This window comes from Cervus canadensis, chromosome 8 (assembly GCF_019320065.1).
Source record: "Cervus canadensis isolate Bull #8, Minnesota chromosome 8, ASM1932006v1, whole genome shotgun sequence".
Taxonomy (NCBI): domain Eukaryota; kingdom Metazoa; phylum Chordata; class Mammalia; order Artiodactyla; family Cervidae; genus Cervus; species Cervus canadensis.
The window spans coordinates 47,210,150-47,222,884 of NC_057393.1; the positions used below are offsets into that span (position 1 = coordinate 47,210,150).

The window sequence follows — 12,735 nt, forward strand, 5'->3', positions numbered from 1 at the left end:
TCTTGATTCTTTTAAGGTCCTCCCAAATGTGAAGAACAGAGAGTGGAAATTAATGGAAACTATTTCTGCCAAATGATTTTTAATGAACCCATTGATCCACATTTCTAGGCACAGAGATTCCCTTCAGTGTCACAGTTTTTTGTATTTCTAGCAGACAGCCACAACCTGTTTCAAAAAGCATTGATTCACATTTTGTTTTGCTTGACTCTGAAATACAAATAAGTTCTGTAAAAGTCATAAGTACAGTCAATATCCAGTAATGCTGGATTCATTTTCTCTGGAATGTCATTTCACATTCATCTGAAACTCAAAGAAAACAGGCCATAGAAACATCAGGTAGGGAGGATGCAATAAGTCTTCTGTGTTAGTAGAGGACATGATGCCGAATCACAGCTGCCATACTGGAGGTGGTTCACAAGGAATGTCCTCTGAATATTAAGAAACATAGCCTGATGGCTCCAACCTACAATTTTAAAAAGGGCGGTGCTCTGATTCCTGCTATTGTTACTGACTCCCTTCCCTTAATAAAAGTTGTTTATCATGTTCTACATGGTAGTTTCATGAATAATTCAATTGCACACTTCCTTTTCATATATCAAGACATGGTCGCATTTGTTGCATTTGTAGTTTGTATTTTCACAAGTGCTGAAAGGGCAAGCTAAAGTGTTTGTGTATGCAGTGTTTTCAAATTTCACATAAAATTCGATTTACATGACTTACATTAAAAACTCTATTATGTCATTAATAACAGCCCACAGTAGAGTGTAACTTGGAAAGGAGTTGGAGAAAAATAGACAGAAGAAATCATAAACTCCTATAAAGTGTATAGATTTTGAAAGCCACTCTCCTCCAAGGTCTAGAATCCCCTACATATTTCCTGTTTTAATATTTCTAGTCACCTAGAAGCTTCTAGTTCATTTAATTGTTAAAAGACTTTAATTGTTAGGGAAATTTTTCTTTAACAATTTTTTATCTTAAGGCACATGAAATTCCATGTGCTTCTTTCCAGAAGAGAGATTGTACAACTAGGAAGAGGAACAAGAGTGTCTGAAAATTCCTTCTTAATGCTCCTAAGTTTACAAATCACATATGCTTTACTTTTAAGTTCCTGTAAAAGGATAGGAAGCTATATTTCAATGTCCCAAACACTAGATCTTAGAGCCTCTTTCAACTCGGCTTGGATGAAACTCTGAATTTTGCTATTTTCTTCCAAAGCATAATAAGATTTTCATGAATGGATCTGTAACTATTTACTAGAAATAAAAAACTGAAACATAAAGAGATGGTGTCATACAATCAACTTATTATACATAGAAATTGTGGAGTCAAGAAGACAACTCCAAGTGAGCCAAGAAAGATACCATGTTTAAGGCTGGTTTCATTTCCCTTTTTTGTTTGTTTTTCTTCTCTTTTTTCCTTTTGCTGAAATTCTCACAGAAATGCCAGCCAAAGAAAAGTTCCTGCCTTTCTGTATAGACTCTCTTCATAAAAAGTTGGCACACCCTATCCAAATACAATGACAAGTGTTATAATGACTTCCAAATGCCATAATATAGTAAAAGGAAAAGGAAATGTAAACTTTAGTTTTTCCCTTTATGTTTCTCTTTTACAAGAGACTCTCATTTCTGTGCACATTTTGAATGGCAAATAACACATGCTGGAAGATTTCAAGGGAAAGGACTCAGTTATTTCTCTTGTCATCTGCTCAGTGCTAAATAAGGCACACATTTCTATTCTCCAAAGGTACAATCTGACTTCTCTTTATTTAGAAACCAAGGCAGAATTAAGAACAATGTTTATTTCCTTGATACTAATGACAATGGCATGAAATTACTTGTCCAAAAAATTAAACTTATTCTCCCCTGCTGCTATTGCTTATGTGACAAAACAGTGTTAGTTTAATAAAGTGAGCTCTGTTCTTTTTTAAAATTTTTATTGAAATATAGTTGATTTACAGTATTGTGTTAATTTCAGGCATACAGCAAACTGATTTAGTTTTGTTCTTAATACAAAGTACATCTCAAAAACTGAATAATAAATATTTCTGTCTAATAACCACACTGATATCTAAAAGGTCTCACATCTCCCCCTACCCTGGAGTTTATTCAGTTCAGTTCAGTTGCTCGGTTGTGTCCAACTCTGCGACCCCATAGATTGTAGTAGGCCAGCATCCCTGTCCATCACCAACTGCCAGAGCTTGCTCAGACTCATGTTCATCGAGTTGGTGCTGACATCCACCCATCTCATCCTCTGTCGTCCCTCTTTCCTCTTGTTTTCAGTCTTTCCCAGCTCAGGGTCTTTTCAAATGAGTCAGTTCTTCACATCAGGTGGCCAAAGTATTGAAGCTGAAACTTCAGCATCAGTCCTTCCAATGGATATTCAGAACTGATTTCCTTTAGGATGTACTGGTTGGATCTCCTTGCAGTCCAAGGGACTCTCAAGAGTCTTCTTCAACACCACAGTTCAAAAGCATCAATTCTTTGGCATTCAGCTTTCTTTATAGCTCAACTCTCACATCCATACATAACGAATGGAAAAATCATAGTTTTGACTAGACGGACTTTTATCAGCAAAGTAATGTCTCTGGTTTGTTTTTCTTTTTTTTTTGGCAGATGAGTAGATACTTGACATTTGGGGTTCCCCTGTTACCCAAAGATGGTAATTGGAAAAATTGTATTTTGTTATTGGAAAATATATCAAATCTAAATAAAATGAAGCATTTTAATATGTCCAAACCATGAAAATCAGCTCTGATAATTGTATTTTTCTGAATTTGCATTTCTGAATTTTCTGAATTGCATTCTGAATTTCTGAAAATCGCATTAATCTGAATTTTAAAATGTTCTTCATCTTCAATGTGTTCTATGTGGTGGATTATAATGATTTATTTTTTAATGCTTTGCAAGCCTTGCATACCTAGAATAAGTATGTCTTGGTTATGACGTATGTTCCTTTTTGTACATTGCTGAATCCAAAATACTACTTTTTTGAGAATTAGTGTATCTGTGATTGGTCATGAGAGATACAGGTTTGCAGTTTTACTTTAACAGTTTTTGTTTTGTTTTGTTTTGCTATTAAGGAAATGCTGGCCTCACAGAATGAATTGAGAAATAGTTCTTCTGCTCCTATTTTACTGAGAGATTCTGTAGAATTGGTAATAATATTTCCTTAAATGTTTGGTAAAATTCCTCTGAATTTTTGAAATCTGAACCTGGGATTTTTCTCTTTTATAAGATCACTAATTACTGATTAAATTTCTTTAATAGACAAAGGCCTATTCAAATTATTGATTCCTTTTTGTGTAAGGTTTTTTAGTCTGTCTTTCAAGTAGTTGTTCCTTTGCATCTGATTTATATAATATGTGTGCATAGAGTTGTTTATATTATACCTTTATTATCTTTTTAATGCCCATGTAATAAATAATGATATAAACTTTTCAAATTTCAATAGTATAACCTACAGTTTGACCTCTGGTAATGGGTTTTATGTGCTGGATTTTAATATCCTTGAGCCAGGGAAAGTACACAAGCCTTTTCAAAAGAAGCATAGTTTATTTGCACAAAAAAATGATCAGTTTTGAAAGATCTTGAAGTGGTTTCTGTGGGAGTTATACAAATGGTGAGAATTTTATTCCTTTTAATATAGTATTAAAATTGTCTACTTAATTTTTCAAGTCATATTCATGCCTTGATTTTATATACTTGTGTCTATCAATGAACACTGTGATAATTGAAAAAACAATGTAAACTGTGTCTCCTCTCTTTTAAAATTTTTGTCTAGTCTGATTAGAGACTAATTAATTTTATTTATCTTTTCAAAGATGGAGCTTTTGGTTTGGTTGATTTTCTCTCTTTTTCTGTTTTCAGTTACGTGTTTTCTGGTCTTATATTAATTTTTGTTATGCTAACTTTTTTCCTTGGAAAATGTAATCACTTGGAAGAAGTTCAGATTTCACTAGCCAATCATATCTGCTTTCCTCTTCTATAGCACTACGCTGATTCAGCAATCATTATAACTCTGAGATTATTAAATCCAATAGAAACATACTCACTAGTAAGATTTCTTTTTAGGAACAAAAATAGTATCTTCTTCCCTAAATTTCTGCCCAAATTTTTGAAGTTGTTGCAATGTCTCTTTGTTTGCATCATACAAGAACTAGCAGGAGAGACTTTACTGACATGTTATTTTACTAGGTTCTACTTTGGTAGAACTAAGTGGGCAGTTTCCTGTGTTTTCTTCATGTATTTGGATCACTTTGCTAACTATAAAATAATTGATTAACATAATCCTTTGCTAGAACAATATTGACAGAATAGTATACCCAAGCATAAAATATATTTTTATTTAAAACTCTGGAAGTAACATTAAAGGGAAAAATACTTGTAAGAAAGGGATAAAAGTGATAGTGACTCAGCGATAAAGAATCTGCCTGCAATGCAGGAGACACTGGTTCAATCTTTGGGTCAGGAAAATCCCCTAGAGAAAGAAATGGCCACCCACTCCAGTATTCTCGCCTGGAAAATACCATGGACAGAGGAGCCTGACAACCACAGTCCATGGGGTCACAAAAGAGTGGGGCACAACTTAGGTACTAAACAGTAACAACAAACTATACTTAATTTGCTCTTCTCTCATTAGTTTCCTACGGGAAATAGATCGGTAATCTTAGACTGTTGATTTTATGTTTTCACCTTCTCTAGTAAATGCATCTAAAACTATAAATTTCCCTCTGAATATGAATTTACTGCATCCCACAAGTTTTAATAAATTATATTTTACTTTAATTAAATTCAAAAAATTTTTTAATCTCTTAAGACTTCTCTATTTCTACATGGGTTATTTAGAAGTATTCTGTTTAAATGCCCAACATTTGAGCTTTTTTCAGCTGTCTTTTTGTTGTCGATTTTTAGTTTATTTGCAATATAGTCTAAGACATATTCTAAGTGATTCCTATTTTTAAATCTGTTAATGTATATTTTAAGGCCAAGAATGTGTTCTGTTTTGGCCAATGTTCCATGTAAATTTCAGAGGAATATTTATATTTTTGTTGTTAGATGAATCATTATATAACTGTCAGATTAAATTGATTGATAGTGCTATTCAGGTCAACACTAATCTTACTGATTTTCAGACTGCTTGGTGTATCAGTTATGAAAGAATTTATTGAAATATCCAAATATAACAGGGGATTTATCTATTTTATTTCTATCAGTTCTAACAATTTCTGCCTTATGCACTTGATGTTTGATTGTTAGTTGTGTACATATTAAGAACAGTTATGTCTTCCTTTCTCTTTTTACTCCATCTCAGCTTTCAGTTGAACCTTTTATATGATTCTCATTTATCTTCTGTATGGTCACATCAATTATACTTCTTTTTAATTTTTTTTTTAGTGTTTGTCTTAGAGTTGGCAATATATATTTGTAACTTATCTGAATTCACATTAAATAACACTATATTTCTTTACTTATAGTGTACATAACTTATAATGGAATATTTCCTACTCCTTTCTCCTTTCCCTTATGTCATTGATATCGTTTATTTCACTTATCCACAGACTACAATCATCCAATATATGTTACTGCTATTATTAACACTTTGAATCATTATCTTTTATATCAATTGTAGAATATAAAAATGATACTTTACTTTCATTTATTCCTTTTCTGATGTTATTATTTTATATATTATTTTACTTCCTTTTGAAGAGCTGCTTTTCTTTTAATATTTCTTACAGGTTAGGCTTCCTGACAGATCCTTTCAGTTGTTCAACTGAGAAAATTTTAATTTCCTTGCCTTGGCTCCAATTTTCAGAGTGTTCTTGTGTATGTGTAAACATACATTTTTTAATTTTAATGACATTTTTATTTTAGAATCCCTAAAGAATTTTATTTCCCTTTTCCTCATTTCTTTCTCTTGTCTAAATTTCATAGTTTTTTTCATCATTTTATATTGTCTTATTCTTTATTTATATTCATCATATTCATTTTTAATCCTTTAAAGCATTTAATTATACTTATTCCTTGCTATTTTTCTGCAGATTATTTCCTCTAGTTTTTGTGACTGTTAATCTCATGATTATTGTGATGAGGCCGACTATTGTGGGCATACTGATCAACATGGCTGTTCCCCAACCAAGTCCGGCCTTGTGAGATTGCCGCAGGTGTGCTGGTGGGCAGGGCAGGCTCTTGGTGCAACTGGTCGTGATGCCTGGCAGTACGCAAGTGCTGGGAGCCAGCTGGTAAGTAGGGCAGCCTCCCCAAGTAGCTGGCTTTGTGACCCAGCAGAGTGCTTCTGCTACAGGCTTGCAAGTGAGCAGGATAAGCCTCTGGTGTTAATAGAACAGAGGACGTATTCTCTGTCCTGTTAAAAGATGGTATTTTCCAATGCCAATGTTATAGTGGTAGAATGAAACCCCCAAAATGGCTGCCACCAGGGTCTCTGCCCTCAGGGAGAGTTCTAGCTGATTCTTGCCCCTCCAGAAAACCTTACCAGAAATCTATCTCTATGATTAGCAAGTGACCCAGGAGGCTTTCAAACTACTGCCTCTGTGCTAGGACTTGGAGTATGTAAGATTTTGTGCACACTCTTCAAATGCAGAGTCAGTTTCCTATAGCTCTCTGACTCTCTCTAAAGATAAGGGCCGCTGGTTTTCAAAACCAGACATTCTGGGGGCTCCTCTTCCTGGTGAAGAACACCCAGGCTAGGGAGCTTGGTATGGAGCTTGGATGCTTCACTCTTTGGAGAGAACATCTGTGGTTGGAGTCCCACAACATCTGTGATTGTGTGATCCCTGTTAGTGAGTGGCTGACCTGGGAGTATGAGTCATGATTAGAATATATCTATATCCCTCCTACCACCTCATTGTGGCTCCTTCTTTATATCTTAGTTGTGGATAATTTTTGTGTTAGTCTTCAGGTTGTTTTCATGAATAGTTGCCTGACAAGTAGTTGTGTTCTGCCCACAGGAAGAGGAGAGACAGAATTTTTCAACTCCATCATCTTGATCTAGCCCCCTCCTATTTTTAATTTACTTAAGTAAAGGGCTATCTCTTTCTAGAGGGCTGCTCTATTCAGGGTTCTAGTAAGAAGGATGAGATGGTTGGATGGCATCACTGACTCAACGGACATGAGTTTTAGTAAACTCTGGGAGTTGGTGATGGACAGGGAGGCCTGGTGTGCTGCAGTCCATGGGGTTGCAAAGAGTTGTACATGACTGAGCGACTGAACTGAACTGAAGGAATAAGTATTATCATTTAATCCTAATATGCTTTTATATGCTAATTAACAACTATTTTTATATTCTTCTAGACTAAAGACTCTATTAAATATATTGTTAGCAGAGCTCCCAATAATGCCTGAATTCAAAAGTTATAAATGTATACTTTTAATAATCCATACATTGCTCTTTTTAAATTAATTCAGTTTAAACATTACCATTAATCTGAATTAAGGAAAATTTTCCATGCACTGTTACTCTACTCACTCAGAGCTATGGCTTTGGGTAGCATATTAACCAGGACAGAAAAAGTGTAATATTATACAAGTCACTACCTACTACTTTTTTATATCATACACTGAGTTTCACTCTCTAAAGGTATTGTATATCTTAATCCTCTTACAAACCTTATGACTCCACTTCTAATATATCCTCATTTAATAAAGGCTCAAGTTAAGGGACTTGCCTAATGTCACTACCTTAAAAGGGGCAGAGCTGGTATTTAAATGTAGCTCTGACTCCTTGGTGGAGGTATTAACCACTGCATTCTGCTGTTGTGAAATTTGAGAGTGAAGAATAAGGAAAGATTTATAAGTGATATCATTCCTTCCAGGCTCAGTAAATGAGTATATGAAAAATATCTGGCATTTAATCAGTGTCTAGTAAATATGGGTAGGAGACAGAAATTGAAAATGGGTGGCATGAAAAAAATTTCAGAAGTAATGAATATGCTCATTATCCTGAACCCGGTGATGGTTTTACATGATTTAATCAAATTGCACACTTTAAATAGGTGCAGTTCGTCATATACAATTTATTCTTCCATAAAGCTTTTTAAAAAATTTTTTTCAAATAGGTGGACATCCCCACTTCATATTTAAATAATCTGAAGAATACCTGGTCCTGATAATGTTGAACTTTACATGAGCTTTGTGATCCCAGAAAACAGTGATAGTTATGAAATCCTCTCACCTTTTCAGCTTCCTAAACACCTCTATCTTTCGTGTTCTGTGAAACAGCCAATCTCAGAGGGCCACTTCGTCTTGCATGTTCCAAGAAAATACAATCCCTTCCATTCCTTGTGACACCTATAAGACTCATGGATGAATCCATTGTTTACCTGCCCCTATAAAACCTTCCTCTTCTTTGAGATGACCCTCACTAATAAGCATTCTCCTTATTGCAATAGCCTGAATAAAATCATCTTAATTGTCTAATGGGTTTGTATTTCTCAGTATCAAGACAAGTTCACAGTGACTTAAATACATCATATATAATTCTGATACAATACTATGTCTGGGTGGATGCAAGTACTCACATTGCTTTAGGAGACAGTAATATCAGGGCTCTGGTCAGTTGTTAATTGTTTACAAGTTCCTATGAACTCCTTCTGTCTGTATTTTCAGACACTGATACAAATATATATATTTTTTTAATTTGGAGAGGTCAATATCTTTTAGTCATTCTTCTTTTTTTCATTCTTCCTTTCTCACAGTGCCTACACACTATGTGGAGGGGAGAAATGAAAACAGGATTAGAAAATCCAGTCTGTCTAATGTTCTCTGTTTTATGTGAGTGAGGTCAAGGAAAAACCTAAATGGTCGAGCACTAGCTGTGCTAGCCTTGTTGCACTCATACCTAGAAGTCATTTAGTCCAACTGCCAAGGAGACAGACTGAGACATTATTTTTTAGAAGAACTAAAATGGCAAGCTGGAGATGAGAGTAATAACTGTTTGTCTGTAGTCTGGTCTGTTAAGCTGAACTGAGATTCTTTGGTATAAGAAGCCTCATTTCAGGTCAGAATAGTCTCTGATGTCCTTTTAGCAAAAGAATAAAGTGTATTTCTTTTTTGAAAAGTCATCTCTTGTCTTTCCTGTATGACAAGAGAAAATTCCCTGGGATATCCCATGTATAGGCTGTCATTAATTTGAAACTTCTAATCACAAATTGGCTTAAAGACATTTTATTTACTGCTAGTAATAATAGTAATACTATTACTGTATTTATTTTATTTACATTTTAGTTACTGAGACAAAAATATCAGTGTTATAAAATGCTCCCTCGAATAAAATCACATTGTTTTCTCCTAAGACCACCAACAGTAATTATTGCAACTCCCTTAGCTGTAAGCACCCTTTTCTATTTTGTGCTGATTTAGAATTGACATATTAATATAACTATAAACAAACCATGCTCAGCAGGGTGAATTCAAAATAAGAGACTTCTTCCTAAAACAACTTCTTGTAATAAAATACAGACTAAACTAAGGGATTATAGATGATTTACAATCCCAGATGTAAACAATGAGAAGTGAAAGGTTAGAGTAACTGAAAGTCATTGCTTCAAATCACTATTTTTTAATATGATCTTGGAATAAATAATCAAATTAGAAATAACTATATATATATATATATATATATATTAAAATAAGATGATTTGGCATGAGCACAAATACCATGAATACCCACCCATTGCACAGAATAGGGATGAATAATACTTACAAACCAGGCAAGTTGCTTTTATTTAAGTAATGACGGATTTCATAAATAATTACAAATTATTGCATATATGACATACTGGGTGCTAAGAGTTTTAAAAATTAAATTTTAAACCATACTAAATGCCTTGCTTTCACATACTTTCTAAATCCAAAGCACTATAGAATCTACTGTAGAAAAAAGAAAAACCTGATAATTTGACCTGCTTTTAATATCAATAAATGTAGCATCTACCAATGATACATATATATACAAATATTTAAAAAATAGAAGAAAAATGTGTTTCATCCTGAAATAAAATGAAAAGCAAGGGACTAATTTTAAAAAAATAGCAATTACAATGCCAACAAATACAAGGTGATCCTATTTTTGGTCCTAAAATAACAGAACCTTAAATATGTCCCATTACCCGAGCTTCCACAGAAATAAGAGTTGATTCTGGCTTTGCTAATGTCTAGACAGATTTGATATGACCTTTGTAAATATGATCTCATGTGGTTGTCCTATCACTGTTTTCTATTATAAACAGATTAACTGGTTACCTTGGCAACTTTTGAATTTTTTTCTTTCTTTAAATTCTTATATTTTCAGCTGGGCTGGCCAGTCCACCTGAAGGCTGACTCACATTCATTTATATTTAATTTAATTTAATTTATGTATATATTAGAGCGTAACCAATTTATTGACATTTTAATGAAGGCATTCATCTCAGTGGTTTCTCTTTCCTGCTTTGACCTTAGGTTAATATCTAATTTGAGTAAGAAAATAAAATGTAGGAGAGGGATGCTATTTCAAGATAAACATTAAAATGAACAAAAATGGTTAGTTTACCTATGGTAAAGCAAGTTAAATTCATTATCTTGATATAATTATATCATGAAATAAGAAAACTAAAAAGTTCTATATACATTTTGTTGTTTTCCTTGGGGCTTACTTTAAACTCAAGTGCAAGTGAACAAAGTATTAAGAATATGTACAAGCTGCTTCTCTGGATTTATTACCTATTAAAACAGCTCAGCGAGTAGTTTCCACCAATCAAACAGTCTGAAGCTGCCTCTGAATCTAACATTGTAGGAGTTTTCAAGGAAATAATTACACTGTAAGTTTCTTTTATGTGTGATTCTGCTTTTAAAGATGTAACTGTCACAAAAAAATAATTCATATACAATACAAAAAAATGCAATTCTACAACACATATATTAACAAGGTATATGTAGTCAAGATTCCATAAACTATATTTAAAGAAGCATTTTCTTTCCTTTTGTTTTCAGTATCTAAAATGTGCTTTTGAGAGGTGACTGGTTAATATGTATGCAGTTAAGTCATGTTATTTTGCTAAATTTTGTTGTTCAGTCACTAAGTTGTGTCTGACTCTTAGAGATCACATGGACTGCAGCACACCAGGCTTCCCTGTCCATCACCAACCCCCGAAGCTTACTCAAACTCATGTACATTGGGTTGGTGATGCTATCAACCACCTCATGCTCTGTCATCCTCTTCTCCTCTTGCCCTCAATCTTTCCCAACATCAGGGTGTTTTTACAATGAGTCAGCTCTTCGCATCAGGTGGCCAAAATATTGGAGCTTCAGTTTTAGCATCAGTCCTTCCAATGAATATTCAGGGTTGATTTCTTTTAGGATTGACTGGCTTGATCTCCTTGCTGTCCAAGGGACTCTCAAGAGTCTTCTGTAGCACCACAGTTTGAAAGCACCAGTTCTTCAGTGCTCAACCTTCATTATGATCCAACTCTCACACCCATACGTGACTATTGGAAAAAACCATAACTTTGACTATACAGACCTATGTCAGCAAAGTGGTGTCCCTGCTTTTTAATACACTGTCTAGGTTTGTCATATTTTTCCTACTAAGGAGCAAGTGTCCTTTAATTTCATGGCTGCAGTCATTGTCCACAGTGTTTGGAGCTCAAGAAAATAAAATCTATCACTCGTTCCACTTTTTCCCCATTTATTTGCCATGAAGTGATGGGACCAGATGTCATGATCTTGGTTTTAAGAATGCTGAGTACTTTTGTTTTTCTATTTTAATTTTTTTTTTAATTGAAGGATAACTGGTTTACAAAACTGTGTTGACTTATGTCAAACATCAACATGAATCAGCCATATGTGTGTATATATCTATATATATGAAAATGATGGGACTAGATGCCATGACTTGGTTTTCTGAATGCTAAGTTTTAATCCAGGCTTTTCACTCTCCTGTTTCACCTTCATCAAGAGGCTCTTTAGTTCCTCTTCGCTTTCTGCCCTTAGCGTGGTATCATCTGCATATCTGAGGCTATTGATATTTCTCCCAGCAATTTTGATTCCAGCTTGTGATTCATCCAACCCAGCATTTCACATGATGTACTCTGCATATAAGTTAAGAAAGCAGAGTGACAATATGCAGCTTTGATGTACTTCTTTCCCAATTTTGAACTAGTCCATTGTTCCACGTCTGGTTCTAACTGTTGCTTCTTGACCTGCACACAGACTTCTCAGGAGGCAAGTAAGCTGGTCTGGTATGTCCATCTCTTTAAGAATTTCCCACAGTTTGTTGTGATCCACACAGTCAAACGCTTTGTGTTAAATAAGAATTCCTATAAATTAGTTCAGAACAAATTGGATTTCACAAGTTAGTAACATAAATGATTTGATAAATCCACAAATATATATCCTTCTTATTTTCTATCTTCATACAATGTTGCCTTTTTTTGGTGTTTATACCCTTAAAAAAAAATAACAGCCAAACATTTAACTATTATTTACATTTAAATTGCTGATGGTAGCTTCCTTTTTCAGAAGAAATAGCTTCTTTATGATTTTCCTCGAGAGCTGGTGGAAATGTTAACAGAACTAGATAACAAAAACCTAGAGAAGCACATGCAATATAACTATTTACTCTGGTAGCAAATGGCTGTTCTCTGAAGAATAATAAAGATAGAGAAGACCCTTTAAAATGAAGCATGTTATTTTAAATTCTCAACGGTTTATATAAATTTTTAAATATTCTTTTTAAAGA

General features: G+C 34.0%; 1 pseudogene; it reads right to left on the bottom strand.

The window, feature by feature from the left end:
* Window positions 1-8,390, bottom strand: part of LOC122446792 — an 11,546-nt pseudogene extending 3,156 nt beyond the window's left edge.
* Window positions 8,391-12,735: the final 4,345 nt, after the last annotated feature.